The following is an 18386-nucleotide window of genomic DNA, read 5'->3' as shown; positions in this document are numbered from 1 at the left end:
CCACCCACCTCGAACCCAAAAGATGAGTGATAGATCTCCCCTAAAGCCAATCAGAAGTCCTTAGGGTGAGGCCCAGAAATGCCCTATAAATAGTACATACATTACACTTCAATCCAGTGTCGCCCTGGTGTGGCACGGGCCTCCTGCTCTTCGGCCACTCAAGTCCCGTGCCTGGTGAGTGGAAAACCACCAGCCTTTTATTTAGTCCCTCGCCTTTCAGCGCCTCGGCGGAGGGAAATGAACCCCCAGGCGACTTTGTGCTGCCAGGCATAGGAGTCCAACAATAGCGGGAGTTGGGGCTACGTGACACTTCTGAGAAAAGGGATTATTTCGCCGTCTTGGTTCAGGTCCCCGTTCATCCTCACCTGGTTATTGCAGCGACCCCCCCTCCCACGGGCGGTCCGCCCAAATCACCTGAAGCTCTCTAAAGGGAGATTCCCGGGGCTGCCTCTGATAATCGGGTTCTGTGCGCCTGGGGCACCCTGGACTATGCGCTCTGACCAGCGCCTCGGGTGGACAGAATTGGTCCTGCCCCACTTACCTCCTCCTTGAACGAGGCGCTGTGTGAATACACACAGCGCTTGGATTGGAGGGCGCTGCCTTGGCATTTATCGACAAGGAATCTACTCGGGCTTCAGACCAGCCTGGGTTCGAAATTTACACATCCCACTTACCGAGGGCAGGGTACTGAAACTCCCCCCGCCTTCTGTCCTCATCTGTACGATGAGGCTCATCACACCTACACCTCAGAGCAGCGGCTTCTCTCTTTTTTTTTAAACGTAAACCACAGCGAGAAATACATTTGAATCCTGATACAGTACACTTACACTCCTGCGAGAATGTATAACAAAGTTTCCGCAAACAATACTAAACCTTCCTACCCGTGATATGCTGATATTTTCTATCCTGTTATTCTTCCTTCTTCCCTCCCTTCCTTTCTGCCTGCCTGCCTTTTCTTGATCATGACTGGCAGTTCGAAAAACGCTATCATAAAGGGTTGGAGTGATAAAATAAAACACAGAGCCAATGCCGAGTACATAGGAATTGATGAATAAATGTAAATATTCTCTTCCAGTCTACCCCTCCCAGACTTAGCTTTTGAAAAACCGGACTCTAGGAGCTATCACTCCTCTACCTAAGATGCTTTATTGGCTCCCTATGCCTTCCTGGATAAAAAGCCCGAACTCCGGACTAGGAGGCAGACCACATCCTTTACACTTATTTGTGGATCTTTCCTCCCCCACCCTGTTCCCTTCCTACAAACCCTACCCTTTTGCGTCAAGGAAAGATTCCACATTTCCTAAGCACTATGTCTTCCCTTTCCCTTCCTACTTTATCCTTCCTTTCTCCTGGTAAACTCCTGTACATCCTTCAAGCCCCTGCTCAAAGTCTGAACAGCTAACTCCCGCTGAGCCGTAGCAGAGGGCTTCACTCGCTAACACGCTTTTTATTTTCGCTTCTGACTCCTGCGCTGAGCTGTGAGCTGCAGTGGAAGGTTTGAGGCCTGTCCAGGAGGACTGGCAGGAAATGTATGTGGAGTTAAAGAATGAATATTTGCATACAATTACATCTACGTAGGACTTGTTTATGTAGACCATACATTCTGTTCCCATGCCATTTTTCAAGTTAAGATTGCTTCACTGTCAGGCCAAGGACTCCACCCCAGTTCAGTGACTCAGCTATATTAGGGTGCAGGGAGTTTTTTTGGGGGGAGGTGAGGTTGAATATCCTGCTGGGCCACTGCCAAACCTGTTGTGGGACAAAAGCTGGGACATCTGTGCTTCTCTCACCCCAGAGGCCCCATCATGAAGACAGCAGAAGTGGGGGGGGTGTGCATGTGTGTGGGTGGGGGAACAGGGTGCAAAAACAGAGAACTTGGCAGCCGTTTTGAGTTACTTGAATTGTTCTTCCCTTTTAAAGACCGCCATTGCCTTGTTTTGTTCTTTCTTTCTAGGCTCTCTTGCTCCTTTCTTACCAAAGGCACACCCAGGGAAGGCAGCACTTTCTAAGGACAGAAGTGCCTTATACTTTGTCAGGACAGTTGGAGTCTTTGAGCCTCGTTTACAACCCCCAAAACCACCATACAACTTCTCTTCCCACAGGTCGCTGCTTTCTAGATGGCCTCCATCCTCATGAGAGGAAGGAGGCCAGGCGGGCAGCCTCTAATGTCCACTTTCTCCCTAGCCACACTTCACACTCACTGGAGAGCTATTCATAAATTCTGAAGTCCAGGTCCCATCCCAGGTGGAGAAAATCGGAATCTCCGGTGGTGGGGGGGGGGGGGGCTGGCGATGGTATTGAGTAATTCCTCGGGTGACTCCAGTAGGCAACCAAATGTCTCGGTAGCCTGCACATCTTTCCACTGTGGGTGCCCAAGTGACAAACTATGAACAGTCTCACCCTCTGCCCTCCCCCACCTCTGTCCCTCCCCTTCCTGAGTTTCTCCCCTGCCCCTCTCTACTTGCCTTGGTCTTCAGGGAGCCAGGGCTGACAGGTGGTTCCAGCTGTGTCTCATTCACGATGGGCCTGGGGGCAGGTTCCCTCTCTCTCTTTCTCTTTTCTCTCTTGGTGATATTTCCATTCTTGTTTCCAACTACTCTCAGCCTCTTTTTGTTCTAAGTGGTTGATTTCTCTCCCTTTCTCATTTTTGCCACCCCTTAAAGCCCCACTTTTGTCTTGTTCACCCCTGCACCTCCTCCCCCCCACCCCCTGCAGCACACTGCTTGCTATAGGGTAGGTGCACAGTAAATGTTTGTTGACTGACTAAACGACTGCATCCTTTTAATACTTTTTTGTGGACTTCCCTTCTCTGCCAGGCCCAGCTCCCTCCACCTCCATTTCACTTCTCCTTCCCTGTCTCCCTCTTCACCTCCTTCCCTCTTGATTCTCCCGTGCTTCTCCTGCTTCCTGACACCCTCCTTGGCCTTGTCTTTTGCATGTAGTTGCCCCCATCCATCCCCAAGGATGGGCAAGAGCACCAGAAGGAGGGCGGGAAGCAGAAGTGCAGTTTCTGCCCTTAGGAAGCTCCAGATTCCTTCCGGGGCCTTCTGTGAAAAGAATGGTGGAGCAGGTCCTGGATGTTCAGAAGCCAGAAGAACGTCAGCGTCCCAGCCTTGACTATTTGTTGGTCCTTACTCATTGCTACAACCCAAGCTTTATCGTTTATTTTTGAAGAGTTACAGCCAATTCAGCCTTGAAAGCTGGCTCATGCTCCCTTAAGGATTTTGCCAGTAGCTTCTGCTTCTCCCATATCCCTCTTGCTGGTTTTCCACATTCTCATCCCTTCTCTTTCCACCTACAGAGAAATCAAAGTTGCAGACTTGTCGAACCATCCCTGCCACTCCTACGTGCCCAGAGAAATGTGGTACAAACAACTAGTTTAAGTGAATCTCATTACTTTTTTTCTCCCTGGCCCATCTAGGATTTCAATGATCTAAGTTTCCTTACTCTTCTTTGAGCACGAAACATTGACCCCGCACCCCAGGGGCACGCACACAGCCACCCCTTTCTCCACTGCCCAGGGATGCCACTCCTGACCCATGCCCTGACTTGTCTACTCCCTCTGTCCCCTGGTTTCCCTGCCAGACCCGATGGCTGTCCACCAACTGCCATGGAATGTTCCAGCAAGAACATTCCACCCATCCTTCCCCACAGAGTTCTTCCTCCTTACCTGGTTCTTTCTACCCCCTAGTCCCCTTGGGATGAGGTCTGTGGAGCCTCAGGAAGAAAGGGCAGACCCTCCTTCCTCCTTCTAACACCCCCCCCCCCCTTCCCAGGGAGCAGCCCTTTAGGGTAGAAGGCACCTGTGCCCGCTCAGCCTTCCTTTGTCGCCACTAGAGGGCACCCAAGGCATTTCTAAAAGCAGATGCTGGGTTTTGTTTTTTTGTTGTTGTTGTTGGTTTTGTTTTGTTTTGTTTTGTTTTTTAACCTTACTGGAAGGGAAAGGCAAGCATATAAATTGAGTTTAGCAAGCATGCATTGAGTGCCTACTGTTTGCCAGGCCCATGCCCTGCTTCACCTGGAAAGAGGGAATGTTCTAGCCGCTACAAAGACTCCTTGAAGAGCCATTTGCCTCTTCAAGGAATCAGTTCCTACCACCAGTTCATCTTACCATGTCTGGTAACACTCTCCTATCTCTGCCTCAGCCTCTCGCCCTCTCCACCCCTCCTGATCCGATGACCACAGCTCCGTGTCTGCATCTCTGAGTCCAGGCTTCCCGTGGCCGACTGGAGACGATCCTAGGGACAAAGTGAATTCCCCAGGTGGGCACTGTCTCCGTCTCTCTTCTGGGTCCCTGACCCCCTCTTGTCAAAGCCCCGTCTTGGCGGCCATCACTGGCCTCCTGAGGGTTCTGCAGACACCCTAAGTATGGAGGCTGTGGGGTCGGTGAGGCCGTTGGCTGGGATGCCGGGCTCAGGAGCATCCGTGCTTCACCGGGAAGCGCCGACCCAGCCAGCAGAGACTCGGGAAGTGGGTGACAGTGGCGATGACGGTAACAATGATAATAGTAATAATACATTGGAACCCACAAAATGGCTGCAAAGTACCCTCTAATGATCACTTGTATTTATAGATCTCCTTCCCTTCCTAGACACTTCAGAGCCATTGCCCAGTTACCCTCCTAGCTTCCCTGGGAGGGACAATTAACCCCATATTTTATGGCCAGGGGAAACCGAGGCTCTAAGAAGGTGGTGGAGTTGGCTGAGGTCACATAGTGCGTCAGTGGGAACAGAATTTGTTAAGTGCCACTCTGTCCTTGCTTTCCCTCTATATCCAAACCCGCCTAGGTACGTGTGTCCGTGTACACACTCACACACGCGTGTGCACACGCTCGCTGTCCATCCCTCCGCCTCAGGAGAAGCTGGAACTGGGGCAAAGGATTGCTGCCTGGGGTGACAAGGAGGGAATCCGGGGAACCATGAAAGAGGGCTTCGCGCGGCCAGCCGAGGCTCCGGGGAGCTCTGTCTCTGTTCTGTTGGTTACACCTCGGCTCTGCCAGGGTGTCAGTCAGGATCCAGCCTCTCCAGACTTCAGAACACATGAGGGAAGAAATGGGGGGTGTCTGGGTGCCCACACAACATGTCCCCAGGGATAGTGCCAGACACGCGTTCACCCTGGGAACCAGTGTGGATGAGGAACCCCATTCGCCCCTTCCAGCCACGATATCGGGGATGGCAGTGAGGTTCCAGAAAGGAGGAGAGACGCGGTTGCCCTAGAGAGGAGGGAGCCCCCCCCCCCCCCCAGACAGGAATGGCAGTCTTTTGGCCTACACAAGAGGACACCGTGGACAGGACAAAGGGAGCTGGGGAGAGATAGTGCTGGGCTCGGGACTGGCTCTCAGTTTCAAGTTCTCACCGAGAAAGTATAAAGGAAATAAGGAGATGCTTTCTTTCTAGTTTGAAGGCAGGCATGGAAAGGGGGAATGTGCTTTTTTTTGCAGCAGCAGGAGGGAGCACAGCTATCTAATCTAAAGGCTTCCTGGCTACACAAAATAGTGCCCCCGAGCAGGTGGTGGAAGAGGGCAGTGAAGTAAAAGTGGGATGACATTTGACTAATCTCAACACCGTTCCAGTTGGCTTGGACGCTGGGATAGGGAGTCATACCTCCGTGGGTGGGTCCCTGCTCGGAGACAGCAGCCGTGGAAACCAAGCTGACCACAGTCACGGCCTCGCCGACCACAGCCACGGCCTTGCCTGGATTCTTCAAGTCCCTGATCCTTGACTGGTCCCCACTTCCCAGCTCCACTCCTGTCTCCTGTCTGCCCCTGACCCTGGCCACCAGGGCCTGGGCCACTCCCTCCCACAGCTCCTGCTTCCCCGGCTGAAACTTGAAGGCTCCACATGGCTGAGAGTTTACTAGGGCTCCCAGCTGGGTCCCACCTTTGATCTGGCTTCAAAAAATAAAAAGCAGTACCAGGAGAGTAATTTTCCCCCGGCCTGCTGGGGAGGAAGGCAGGCTGCAGGCAGGTCCTGACCAGCCCGGCCCACTCCTCCTCGAGCCTGTAGTCTGAAGCTGGTGGCAGGGGGGGGGGGGGGGGGGACCAAGGGAGCAAAGCCATTTTCCTCTCTGACTTCCGCTCCCTCCCTGCTAGAACACTGACCTCAAGTGAGTCTTCCTTTCCTTCCCTGCTTGCCAATCAGCAGAAGAAAGGATGAAAGGAGAGCATAGTTGCTCTCCTACCCACCTTCTGCCCAGCACTGGGCTCCCTCCCCACCCCAGCCTCTCTCCCCGTTGGGCCGGATTAGAACAGTGCCCTGCTTAGAAGGGCAGTGCCTCTGTCCTCTCCCTGCTTGTGCCCCTGGCCTCTTCCCGGGGAGTGCTGACTGACCACTCAGGGTGGGGCCTGGCCATGGGCAAGTCTGTGCCCACCTGGCTGGGCACCCGAGACATGACTCAGTTGGCTGTCTCAGCGCCAGCTCTGGTCTTAGGAGGCTGGACTAAGGAGTGGGGAGGGGAAGGCCAGACTGGAGAGAGGGTGGGTCAGCCTTTTATGGAGCTTCGTCCCCATCCCTCTGCCTGGAGTCCTGCAAGTGCTGGCCCAGGATTTCCATCTTCCGGCAACCCCCACCCTCCTGCCCAGTTCAAAGGCTCTAGCTCCTCACCTGTCCCAGGATGCTTCCCTGGGGCCCTTTTAAGTGGTTAGCAGTGCACCCCTCCTCCACCCAGCTGAGGTTCAGGGCTGCTCCATGAAGGTGCAGGAGACGAGGGGGGACTCAGGGTGATGGGGTGCAGAGTCCAGAGTCTGGGAGGAAGCAGAAACACACCCTTAAACTAGTTGAGCTGCCCCCAGTGATGTCAAGCCCTAGACACAGGGCCATGGACTACTAGATAATTCTTTCATGGACGGGGAGAAGAGCCTGGGGTCAGGCCCAAGGGAAGCTTGACAGCAGAGTTTGGTGGGCAAGAGCTGAGGGTTGGGGCTGGGCCGGGCACCATCTGCTCCTGAGGTTTCCAGCTCAGCCTCTGGCTCATCGGCTTAAAGGAAAGGCGGCCACCAAGCACAGGGTCACCGGGCTCTCCGTGTTTTTGTGTCCTTATTGAGCCATTCCTGTCTCCCTTCAGGGAAGACTCCTACCCCACAAACATACTCTCAAAGCGTTCCTTAAATCTTGAGACTCATCCAGAATTGGCCAGAACCCACCCTCCCCTCCTGCCCCCACTTCCTGGGAAAAGGGTTCATGGAAACATGAGCGTCCCTACCTCCAGATGGAGGCCCCTTCTGGAAGTCACCCCCCTTCCCCCACCTGGCCCCAGGCACCTCTCCCTGACCTGGGGGCGGACAGGAGAGTCGGGGTGGGGGAGGAAGTTGGGAGTCACCTAGTCTCCGGGTGGGCGGGGTCCCTACAGCGATAACCATCTTTCTGGCAGCTCCAGCCTGTTCTATTGGTGAGTAATTTTTTTTCCTAGAGGAGAAAGGTGAAGGCCTTGGTGGGGAGTTATTCTGGCTCTGAAGTGTCCTTGCAGCTCCCCAGGCCCCCTCCAGGCCTTGTGCAAGAGCTGTAAATCTCTCACCAACCACAGGCCTGGGGCTGCCCGTTGCTCAGCTTTCAAGTCGGGAGGTTTGTACGCATTTGCTCCTTGGTTGGGCTCCGCAGCTCCTGCCCGGGGCCTCTCCTCAGCCTGTAAAAATCCAGTCCCATAAATCTCAGCTGCCCCCCTGGGGGCCAAGCAGCCTCCCACTCCACCTCCCACCTGTAAGCATCCCCCCGCCCCAAGAGATGGCAGACGGCAGAGCAGGGGCAGGAAAAAGAGGCTAAAGGAGTTCTGAGGGCAGCAGTTGCGTGAGGGGTTTTCTGGGGAGTCCCGCTTGGCTCCTCGGCATTAGCCACTACCTGGCCGGGTTTGGACCTTGTAACCGAATGTCTGTTTTGACAGCATCAGGGCCGGAGGGGCTTCCGCGGGGCTCTGGTGGGGAGGCCTCTTGGCCTCCACCGCCTTTCGGCATCCATCTGAGCCTCCTGAGACAGGTGGCTGTCTGTCTGCCAAGCCCCGGGTGCAGTCGGAGGTGGCAGGCAGCCCAGTGACTGTGCCACTTTTCTGGATCAAAATGGGGAGCTTGAGGCATGGGCAAGGGGGTAGTACTGCCCGAGACGTGGAAGGCCACACATGACTTGCACGGGCCAGTAGATTCGGTAGTAAAACACCACTCTGATGGGGGACACTGGACACCCAGCTGGACGGGGCAGAGCGGAGGGCCTCAGGTGGCAGGGCCTGGGGTGTCTCAGGGCTGGGGCAGGCTGGGAAGGGAGGGGTCTGGGCCTGGAAATTGGTGGCTGGGGGAAGAGGACGAGGGGAGAGCTGCAGAGGAAGCAGGGCGGCCAGTTCCAGTGGAGGGGACAGTCTGTTGGAAGGTTCCCCGGGGGAGACGATACCAGGGACAGAGCAGGTTTGCCGGGAAGGTGAGGAGCCCGCGCCTGGCTCTGTCTTTGCTGGAATCAGAGCTGGGGAAGGGAAGGGAAGAGCCGCCCTCCTCTAAGTACTTCATGCACACTTAGCCCCACTTTACAGATGAGAAAGCTGAGGCATAGCAAGTTTAAGGAATGTGCCCTGGATCATCCGGCTGGCTAATGGTGCGGTCGGGATGCCAACCCGGGCAGTCTGGCTCCAGAGCCGGCGCTCTCCGTTTCTGCCCCCAGTGCAGAAGCAGACAGAGGGCACTGTCACCCAGGGCAGAGGGTATCCTCTGCACCGCCTCCCAGCTCCCACACAGGCCAGCAGGCGTGTTGTCCTCTCTGCTCAGGGAAAGAGCAATTCTGCCGCTCTCTGGGGGCCGTCTGCCTCCTGGGGCACACCCACCTTGGAAGCAGCATCGGGGACCAGCGACTGGCAACCCCCGGGTGCCCCGCTTCCGCTAGCACCCGCCACCATCAGGAAACTGGGCACTAGCAAAAGTGAAACTGACTTTGCCGGTTCCGCCCCCGCGGAGGGAAACGGGGAGCAGCCTCGGCTGGTCAACAACCGGTTAGGCACTTTTTATTGCCCGCACTGTCATAATCCTCCGGGCTTGGCCGGGGTGAAGAGGAAATGGAAAGGCAAGGAATTCCAAGGTGCCTGCAGAGTTCATGCCAGCCATCCCCTTGCTTCTAGGTAGGGGGGCCCCCACGCTGTCGGGGAATTTCCCTCCATGTGAGGCCCTCAGCCTGGGAAGTCAGCAGGCCTTTGGGTCCAGCAAGAGTCTTTCAGCCTCAGGGAGGGGTGTACTCTTGTCCTTGGCTCTAGAAACGCGGGGAAGAGGAAACCCATCCCTGTGTGTTCCCAGAACATGGGATAGCAGGAGCTAGGCTCCTACGTAGGACAGAGATGCGGTCGTGGAGGCCTCTGGTGGGTGTTCCCTGGGATGTGGGCATGGGGGGGAGCGGGCAGGGGATGCTGATTTTTCCTTAGTACCATCAGACTCCTCTCTCAGCCTGGCAGCTCCCAGAGGAGCTCGTCTCTCCCATCAGATTGAACACTGCTCCAGAAGCCGTCTTGGCAAGAGAAAGCCTCGTGGGCGTGCCGCCCTTTCCCTCAGCTGCCCAGAGCAGAGCTCTGTCCACAGTAGGCCACTCCTGCTGTCCATGCAACAATGACCGTGGCTCTGGCCCAACGTGGGCTGCCTTCTGGGCAGGAAGGGCAACCACTGTCTGTCACAGCCTTCATTTCCCCATCTGTAAAATGGGGGTAATCATAGGACCCACTTCAGCGGTCGTTGTGAAGATTATGAAGACCATGTGTGTGCTTGGCCCATACTAAGGGCTCAGTAAACGAGAGCTCTTGTTAGCTTTAGGGGCAGCTGGCACAAGGAAGAGAGCCACTTTCCGTGCATCAGACATCGGGATGGAATTCCAGCAGCCCAGGCTTCGAACAGGAAGGCCGGAAGCCAGCCAGCCCGGCAGCTCTGTGGGGCTCTCTGGCTGAGACCCAGGTGGACGGGTCAGGTCCGTTCTCTCCAGGAGAGAGCAAGGAGAGCTGCGATCAGCGTGGGTCTCCTTAGGGACCTGGAGCAGAGAGGGCAGCAATGAAGGGGGATGTCATGTTAGGGCCCTCCTGTCAAGTGGAGAGAAGGGTCCGTGTGCTTCATTGCTTCAGAAGACCTAGGGGTCTCAAAGCCAACGAGATCTTATCCAGCGTGGTGGAGCGTTGGGCATGGATGGACACAGTGACCTCTCCCAGACCATAGGTCCCAAAATCACCTGAAGGAGGGGAGGGGACAGAAGGCGGTGAAAACATACCCAAGCTGAGCACACATTCATCTTCCCTGTCCCCAGTAGAGACAGACCCCTGAGTTCAGAGTGGTCCACAAGCTGCTTTACATATCCAGACTGCCTGTTGTTGGGGAGAAGGGGCTCTCGGGTTTGGCAGCTGGTTCTGTCCTGAGGAAGGACCCGGGATGGGGCTGAGCAGGTTGGCCACTGGCAAGGAGCCAGGGCCCTCAGGCGGGGGGGCAGGCAAGTGGGAGGAGGAGGGAGCAAATGCCACTACAGAAGAGATGGCACAGATGCTACTGTCTTCGGTCTTGGGCCTCGAGGGGGAAGCAAGTAGAGTAGGGAGGTGGGGCTGGAGGAAGGCTCTGAGGCTCTAGGGAGAATCTTGGGGGGAAAACGCTCTCTCTTCTTCCTTTCTTCTTTTCAGTTTCAACTTAAAAGTTCTCAAAGTGGGAAGCTTTTCCCCTTTGCTCCCTGGGCTTACCTTTGCAGTGACCTGTTCACCGGGTGGAGAACTGAATATGCCTCCCTTCCTCCCTCTTGCCCCGCCAGTAGGCAGGGGGGCCTGTGCCCAGTGCTGGAAGGATGTCCAGAAGGCTACCCCTTCAGGGAGGAGCTGTTGGTCAGATAGGGGAGACATGGTTCTTGACCACAAAGATTTCCCAGACTGACGGGGGAGATAGAGCCCATCCCTGACTCAACAAGAGTCCAGAAACAAGGACAGACAGCAAACGGATGGAATTCTTGAGGTGGTGCTCAGAGACTGGGAAGATGCCCTAGGGAGTGGGCTGAGCGCATCCGTGGGGAGAGGTTCCTAGAAGAGAACGTGAAGTAGATTTAGGGGGAGAGGCCAGTGAATGCCATTTATCCTTAAGCCAGGCCCATTTATCCAAAAAAGAAACTGCCTGGGACTTCACAGTAAATCAGTACATCTGAGCCAGGATTCCCAATTGCCCCTTTTCCCCAGGGGGGAGGAGGGCGCTAAGAGAAGGTGGGAGGTGGGGAGGGCTGGAAGACAGGCTGGGGACCAGCTGAAATGGGAGGGGGGAGGGGAAGCGTGTCATTTTGGTGAAGTTCCTCCCTGACCTCATGGATGAACCAAAGTCACTGAAATGAAAAAGAGAGGCGAGTTGAACAGGTCCCTGTCTGGCCACTGTGAGTCAGGGGAGCCGGCCCTCTGATCCTCTGAGCCAAATCCTCGAATCTCTGGGGCTTTCAAGGCTCCTTGGGTCCAGTCTCAAAGCCACCGCCAGGTAGGGATCTGCCCCCTCCCTGACTTCCCTCTTTTCTGCCCTTTTACTGCTCTCTGACCTCCAACCCTGGGGCCTCCCTGGAAGGCTGAGTTACTTCTCCCCCTACCCAGATTTGGGGTAGACCTGGATAAAAGGGACAGAACGAAGGGGCTGTGTAGCCGGGCACAGGGCAGGGAGCTGAAGAAATCCGTGTTTCTCAGCTGATGGGAGGCCTGGCCCCAGCTGGACCCCACTCTGAAAGCCACAGTGAAATGAACCCTTCATAAGAGGATGCCAGCGTGTGTGTGTGGGGCTGGGGGTGGGGAGAAGGAGGAACTGTCGTGGGTCCCCAGAGCCCCCTCTGTGTGGATGCTAATTGCCATTAGAGGGAAGCACTGCAGGGGCCCTGGAGCCTTCAGCTCTGGGTCTGAGCCTCTAGGGGCCTCAGGGAATCCCCCATCAGCCCCTGCTCCGGATAGGCCCGGGGGGGGGGGGGGGCGGCCCCAATGGCCCAGTCGGTCTCCTCAGGCACTTCCCAAGTCAAGACACTTGAACCGTCCGACCTCTTGGTGGGAAGGCCCCTCTGAGGTGGCACCTAGCCCTTCCTCCAGTCCCTGGGCACCTTCGTGGGGGTGGGTCTCCCTGCAGAACCAATGGTTCCTGATGGCCCATGAAGATAGGGTGGGTTTCCGCGTCCGTGGGTTCCCCGTCTTGTTGGGGGAGAGCACCTGGACACTCTCTCCCAGCCCACGGGAGCTGGCACACAGGCCTGTGCCTGACTGGCTGGGGAAGGCTTGGAGCCTGGCTGAGCCCCAGTCTCAGGAGGGAGGGAAGAGGGTAGTGAGGGGGTGGGATGCCTCTTCCGCCCGGTAGATTAGGGACTCTGAGACAGGAGAGGGCCTGTCACCAGGCCCATAAATAAAGCAGCTGAGTCTCTCCCTCCATCTGTGTTTATCTGTCTGGCCTCGGTTTCCGGGAGAGGAGATGGCTCAGCACCCCCAGCATCAAACGCCAGGCGCTGGGGGGGGGGGGTGGGGAGGGGCAGCCTCTTTCCCTTCGCCTTGCTCTCACCCTCTCTTTCTCCTTCTCAAATGCCTTCCTCTTGGCTCCTCTCTCTGCAGCCCAGACCCTTAGTCCAGGAGCCCCTCTGAGACCAGGCAGGAAGGGTGGGGAGTGTGGTCGGAGGGGTCTCAGCCAGACAGCCCTGCCGTCCCTCCCCACTGGTGCTCACCCTTTATGGACTGTGGAGAAGGTGCCCTGGGGCCCCCAGGGAGGTGAGGGGTAGGAACCAACAGGGTGTGTGTGTGGGGGGGGGGCGCTGAGTGTGTGAACTCTTAGTCCACGGGCGGCATCTGAAGAGGGAGGCAGGCCTGCTGCTTAGCGATGAGGGGAGACCCTGCCTCCCCGGGGCTCTGTGAGAGCTCCAGGCTCTTCTTACAACCCAGGACATGCCACCAGGGCTTTTCCGGTGTGGGTCCCCAGACCACCTGCATCAACGTCATAGGGAAAGAGAAGGGGAGATGCTTGTCTAAATGCATGTTCCTGGGCCCCATAGACTTGCTGAATGAAGAGGGACCTTTCCTTTTATTTAGTTTAAAGATTTTATTTATTTGACACACACACACACACACACAGGGAGCGTGGGCGCACAAGCAGGGGAAGCAGCAGGCAGAGGGAGAGGGAGAAGTAGGCTCCCCACTGAGCAGAGAGCCTGATGCCTGCAGGGCTCCATCCCAGGACCCTGAGATCATGCCCTGAGCTAAAGGCAGACGCTTCGCTGACCCACCGAGCCGCCCAGGCGCCCCGGGCCTTTCATTTTAATGGGCATCCAGGCGATGCTGGTACAGCCCAGGCTTGAGCACCGCCCCTCGTGCTGTCTGAGGGCAGGCTGTCCTGTCCTCCACCGCATCCCCAGCACCCAGCTCGGTGCCTGCAACATAGCAAGTGTTCAATAAACATCCACCAATGGGATGTATTTCTTGATGGTGACTACCCCCTCCTTTTCCGCGGGGCCTTCTTCTCTGGCCTCTCCAACCCCAAATCTCCCTGCTGGAGTGGGGGAGGGGCCCCAAGTTCCTCCTCTCAGAGGAGGTGGTGATGCTGGAATATGTCGGCCAGACCCGCCCCCAACCCCATGTCACCAGTCTTCAGCCCAACACGTCTGTATACATCGCTGGCACACACACAAGCACTCTGGTCGTAGGGATCTGAGGCCAGCGGGGAGCTCTCAGGAGGGCAGGTGAGGCCTCTCAGCTCCCCTCGGAGTCCACAAGAGCCACGACCTCCATCATCTCCTGTCCTCGGGGAGCAAGAAGTGGCAGGAGGCCGGGAAGGGGAAAATCATAGAGAAGGAAAAGTACTGAAACTGTGTGAAAGAAGGGCCACAGCTAAACGAGGTCTGGGGGAAGAGGAGAGCACCCCTGTCGCCCAACTCAGGCCAGTGGCTCCTGGAATTTTCCAAAGTCCTAGGCATCCCAGCCAGGAATGCCTGAATAAGTCACTTCTCTCTGAGCCTCAGTTTCCCTGAGCGTCAAACGACCATCTCTGGGAAAAAAAGGCGAGGCTCTTCCAGATGCGGAGTCCTCTCCCTTGGGTCAGGGCCACTCCGTGCTCCCGCCTCTTTGCAACTGGCTTGCACTGCATTTGCTGTCATTTGCTTGGGCCAGATCAAAAAAAAAAATGTGGTCCGCAGATGAATATAAGGCGGTAGGGTTGTAGGCGAGGAGGCTCCCTGGGGTGGTGACAGAGATGTGGAGGAGGGAAGCGCGGGAGGCTGCCTGCAGCTAGCATGGCCGTCAGGCTGATCTGATAGCCTTCCCAGCTCCGGAGCGGAGAAGGCGGTCCAGGACTTCAGGAGCCCCAGCGTCGCCAGGACGTCTGGGAAGGGAGCGAGCAAGGGACCCAGGCATTCCGGGGGGGTAGTGAGGCGGCCCTGAGGGTGAAGGGCAGCTGAGCAGGGCTCTCAGGCCTCCCAGGGAGCCCGGAGCCAGCCCCAGGAATGCACCAGCCTGGGAGGGAGATGGCAAATACTTGCCCTGAGGCCCTAGAGAGGGCCGAGGGAGGCAGGAGGCTGAGAGAGGAGGAAGGAGGAGGAAGGGGATGAGGCAGAGCCCGGGAGCTGAGTCTCCTGAGGAAGGAAGAGGCAGAATCACTCCTGGGCAGCAGAGGGTGACGGCAGCAGTGTCCACCCCGGCTGTCGGCTGTCGTCCGTCGTCCGGGGTTGAGGCGGAAGCTAAGAAATGAGGAATAGGCCAGTGGAGACCTGGGAAAGGCAGGCTGTCTGGGTCCGTCCCCCCTACCCCGCCAAATCCAGGCTGGGGTAGATAGAGGAGACAGAGTGCTCCGCCCTAGAGAAAAGCCCTGATCTGATGGCAGAGACACAGTCCCACCCCATGGGGGCTCTCTGTCCCAATGACACAACCCAGGTCCTTGGGAAGCCCTTAGTCTCATGGAGGAGAAACAGTCCTTGCCTCCATCCTGGGGTGGGGGAGCACAATGGGACACTATACATATTTTCAAAATGACTTAGAAGCTCTGCAACACAGCAGCCAGGGCAAACATAGGGGAGAGTTGTGAATGCTGAGCCTTTCATAGACGGAGGGAACCCCAACGTAAAGGAGCTATTAGTTTAGCAGAATTAATCAGAGGAGGCTCCCTCAAGTGGATTTTGAGTGAGATTTCGAAGATGGAGAAAGACAGGGGTTAGGGGTTCATCCTTGGTTGGCCTGGGGCAGCGAGGGTAGAGCTGGTGAGGACAAGGGGGACAGTTGGCTCGGGGCAGCAGCCCTGGATGGCAGTGGTCCAAAAAGAGGACTCCATGTCTGGAAGAGCCTTTTTCCCAAAGATGGCCATTGGACATTCAGGGAAACTGAGGCTCAGAGAACAGAATGACAGGACTGCGGTGACCCAGCAAGGTAGGGGCAGAGCTGAGGCCAGAGAGTCCAGGGCTCGGGCTCTTTCTCCTCCCCCAGCTGGCATGCTGATAATCTAGGGCCGTTGTCAGAAGGTTCCAGGAGCCATGCCATCTGCCAGGTGTTTTGTTAGAACAGGGGAAAGTACCTGAATCTCTTACGGCCTCTTTTTCTCCATCTGTACTTTGGGCTCTCTCCTCAAGGAGGGGGAAGTCCTTTGCAGGAAGTTTCCACATGAATCGAAGGTATCGGTAGGACTTGCTAACAGTTTTCCTGAAGCAAACATGGGTGGCTGGAGAGGGAGAGGGAGGCCAGCAGAGGCTGGGGTACCCCCAGCTGATCAGGCATGCTCTGCTGCCACGGGGGCCAGATCTGATGATTTGGGGGGGGGGGGAGGACCAATTTGTGTTTGATTTGCATATCAATTGTGTGAATTCCAGCACTGGCCACGTGCTCTGGAATCTCCCTGGCTCCCGCTCCCTCCTCTGTGGTTTCCCCACCTGCCTGAGAGCCTCCGGGTTGCCAGTTGTGTGGCCACAGCTGGGGAAGGGGGGGGTTCAGATGTTGGCCACTGGCTTCCCCCGGACCCACAGAGCTCCTTCCGTGCTCCACCCGGCGTCCCGGGCCCTCCTGGCCTCACTCGTGTGGGGTGCCCGGGAGGCCTCCCCTGAGGCCTTGTGGGAGGCTGCTGGCTGGCTGAGGGCTGGCTCTAATCGTGCCCAGGGCCTCCTGCCGCTCTGCCTTCCTAAACGTGGACCCCCTCTGAGGGCGACCCAGCGGGAGTCCCTCGGGCCCTCCCCTGCTCACAGGGGGCTGGCGAGAGCGGCCCCTCCACCCCCACCCCTGCGCCCTCAGCGGAGGCCGGGTGCTCAGCGGCAGTGGGCCGGCGAAGGGCTGTCCCCTCCCACTGGAGCCAAATAATTGCCTCCTGCTTTGTTGTGTGGTGTCTGGGGCCCGGGGCCTCTCATTTGTGGGGACGTGCTGTGGCGAGAGCCTCCCTGCGTAATTACCCTCCTCCCCATCGCCGCCGCCGCCGCCACTGAGCCTCCTGCGTCCGCTGGGCCTTACTCACCCCGCCGGCCTGCAGCTCCCCCCACGGCCCAGACGCAGGGAACTCCCCTCCCGGGTCCCAAACTGTCCTCTTCCGGCAAGCCACCGCTCGGCCTCCCCCTGCGGCCCCGCGAGCAAGCCGGGGTGGGCAGGAGCGGAGCCGGCGGGCGTGTGGCTCCCGGACGGGGACCTGAAAGAATCTTTCTGGTCTGAATACCGCCCCCCACCCCGTCCTCAGCCCGGGAACCAGACCCAGGATTGGGCTCCGGGCACGCGCCTTGCGTTGCGCAACACCTGGACAGGAGTTGCACCTGTCGGGACTTGCTCCCAGTTAGGGTTGGAGCTACCTGCGACCCTGATACCTGGGAGAAAACACTCCGCGCTAGCTACTGCTGCTTCTTTTTTTTTTTTTTTCCTATGCCTAATCCGCAGTCACCTGTTTACCTATGTGTTGTAAAGGAACCGGAGAAGAGAGAGCGAGCCTGCGAGCCTGCACGGGAGCCCGAGACGCACCCACGCACCAAGGAAGAAACAGAGAGACACTCCCCAAGATAAAGGGAGAGACTCCAGCGAAGCAGAGACCCGGGCCACAGAGAAGCCTGCGCAGGGAGCCGGAGACGCACAGAAGGACAGAGGAATGGAGAGGTTTCCATTTCTCTTGAATGGAGACAAAAAAGATACAGAATGGGCAAACAAATATAGCAAACCTCTGGTTTCTTGTTGTATTTTATTAAATCTTGGGTAACTCTTGGAGAATAGACCACTGACGTTGCATAAAGGCTGGGCTCGGAGGGGAGGCGGGAGGACAGACAGTAGGAAGCATCGGGTTGAGCCAAGACAAATTATGAAGAGAGTCACATATCACAAAGGTTTGTACACAGTAGGCGCTCAATCATCACTGATGGCAGGGGACCCCTCTCTCCTGAGGCCAGGACAACTGAAAATTTAAAGGCAGCAATGGTGGGGGGGCCGCCTGGCTGGCTCAGTTGGAAGGGCATGCAACTCTTGATCTCCCAGTGGTGGTGACTTCAAGCTCCACGTTGGAGGAGATAACTTAAATAAATAAAGTTAAAAAAATAAATAAATAGGTGGCAGCTATAGGGATGTATGTAGGATGGATTTCTGGAGGAGGGACTTTCTGAGCCTAAGAACCATTCATCAAACAACACATGTTTTTAGAGCTCCTACTATGTGCCAGAAACTGTTGTGGGTGCTTCGGATACAGTTAGTGAACGAAACAAACACAGGTCCTTGGGAATAGTTGGGGAGTTATGGTTTCTGCCCCCCACCCCCAAGGAAGGTCGGAAGAGAACAAATCCCTCTTCTCAGCATGTTGGAGGGGAGCTACTTAGAGAAGGTGAGTTCTGGGAGTGCTGGGATCTGCCAGCAAATTAGAGAAGGTAAGCTCTAGGCTCCATCAGGGAGCCAGGCAAACCAATGGAGACCAGGTCATCCGTGGAACACCCACCGAGCTCAGAACAGAAAAGGGTGGGCCCCTCCTGAGGTCACATAACCCACAGGCGGAGTTTCAGTATCTGGTATGGCTGTGGGTTCCGGGGTACCAGCTAGGAAACCCCGACATTTAGGATCCCTTCCAGCCAGAGATGTGACGCCAGGAGGAAGCCCCTTCGCTGCGTTCATGCTTGGCTGGGGCGTCTGTTGCAGTAAAATGCCAGCAAGCCTAGGACGCTGTCAGGAGATCTCCTCTCCAGGCAGGTCAGTATTCCAAGCAACCTTCATCTTTCTCCTGCTTCTATCCTCCCTCTCTCCAACGATTTCTTAACGTCCCTGTTATCAGGAAGCTGTCCCTGAAGGTCCAGCTCAAAGCCCTCTCCCTCAGTGGCAGTGGAGGAATGCGATGCTTCCTGCCCTTTTCCAGGGTAGAAGGACAAAGCAAAGCAAGGATGTCATTTGATGAGGTGGGGACCAAAGACTCCTTCACAAACACCCCTCCACCTCTCCCCAGCTGCCTCTTTTAGGCCCTGAAGCAGAGGAGGGAGATGAAAGGG

General features: G+C 56.6%; 1 long non-coding RNA gene across 1 annotated transcript; it reads left to right on the top strand.

Moving 5' to 3' along the window:
* Window positions 1–84: 84 nt before the first annotated feature.
* Window positions 85–17133, top strand: LOC123802875 (uncharacterized). The gene is made up of 3 exons (XR_006782681.2): window positions 85–174; window positions 4146–4262; window positions 16837–17133. It is a non-coding gene; the product is annotated as an uncharacterized LOC123802875 (long non-coding RNA).
* Window positions 17134–18386: the final 1253 nt, after the last annotated feature.

Source organism: Ursus americanus, chromosome 23 (assembly GCF_024610735.1).
Source record: "Ursus americanus isolate L20-20 chromosome 23, mUrsAme1.1.p, whole genome shotgun sequence".
In the NCBI taxonomy this organism is placed as follows: domain Eukaryota; kingdom Metazoa; phylum Chordata; class Mammalia; order Carnivora; family Ursidae; genus Ursus; species Ursus americanus.
The sequence above is the reverse complement of the archived record's forward strand: the minus strand, read 5'-3'. Positions and strand labels throughout refer to the sequence as shown.